Consider the following 861-nt stretch of genomic DNA (forward strand, 5'->3'; position numbering starts at 1 on the left):
TAAACCAGCAATAGTTTCCAGGGGGCTTTGTTATATGTGTTCTTATGCACTTAATGATGGAGGAAATGAATCTCTGTTCTGTTTATTGAATTTCATTTCCTTTTTAAAAAATGTTATTTTCTAAGTGCTCATGGGTAGTATGGAGAAATAGGGTAGATTATTCCATGAATGTTACAGAGGTATAATTTAGGTACAGTAGACTGATCACTTTAAAGTGTAAAATTAAGAGTATATTTTCAGGGATCATTTCTATAGCTTGTTACTAGAGAAGTTCCTCTGAACGTGTAAAGTACTCAAAACCATGAGGAGGAGACCCAGTGTTCCCTTTTGAGCATGAAACTGGCTTTAGCCATTGTTTCCACAACCGCCAACTGCCATCAGTGACTGTTCTCCTCCTCCTTTGGAAGAGTAAGAGAGAGAGACATGGTCTGAGTGCTTTCCCAACAAAATAAAAATTAAAAAAGATAAGCAGTACAATGAAATGCATTGTCATAGATGTACATTTCATTTTTCTTGCTAAGTAGTATTCCTCTATATGGATATATCCTGTCTGTACATTCACCTACTGATGGAGATCTATGTAGTTTCCAGGGTGTAGCCATTGTGAAGAAAGCTGTGATGAATACTCATGTGGAAGGTGTTGTGTGGACATACTGTCTGAACACCTAGGAGAGGAATGGCTGTTCACTGATTGGTACATGTTTACCTGTGGCTCAGCTTTTCTCAGGGGTTGGACCATTTTTCATTCCCAAAAGTTTAAGAAAAGTCCAGTTCCTTTACATCCATACCACATATGTTTTCAGTCTTTGTAATTTTAGGCACAGGGATGGAGGTGTAATGGTGACTCACTGCAGTATTAAT

The 861-nt window shown here is 37.9% G+C and overlaps 1 non-coding gene across 1 annotated transcript; it reads left to right on the plus strand.

Annotated features, from left to right (window-relative positions):
- The first annotated feature begins 224 nt into the window (after window positions 1-224).
- Window positions 225-437, plus strand: LOC125099376 (small nucleolar RNA U3). The gene has a single exon (XR_007127139.1). It is a non-coding gene; the product is annotated as a small nucleolar RNA U3 (small nucleolar RNA).
- The last annotated feature ends 424 nt before the right edge of the window (window positions 438-861 follow it).

Source organism: Lutra lutra, chromosome 4 (assembly GCF_902655055.1).
Source record: "Lutra lutra chromosome 4, mLutLut1.2, whole genome shotgun sequence".
In the NCBI taxonomy this organism is placed as follows: domain Eukaryota; kingdom Metazoa; phylum Chordata; class Mammalia; order Carnivora; family Mustelidae; genus Lutra; species Lutra lutra.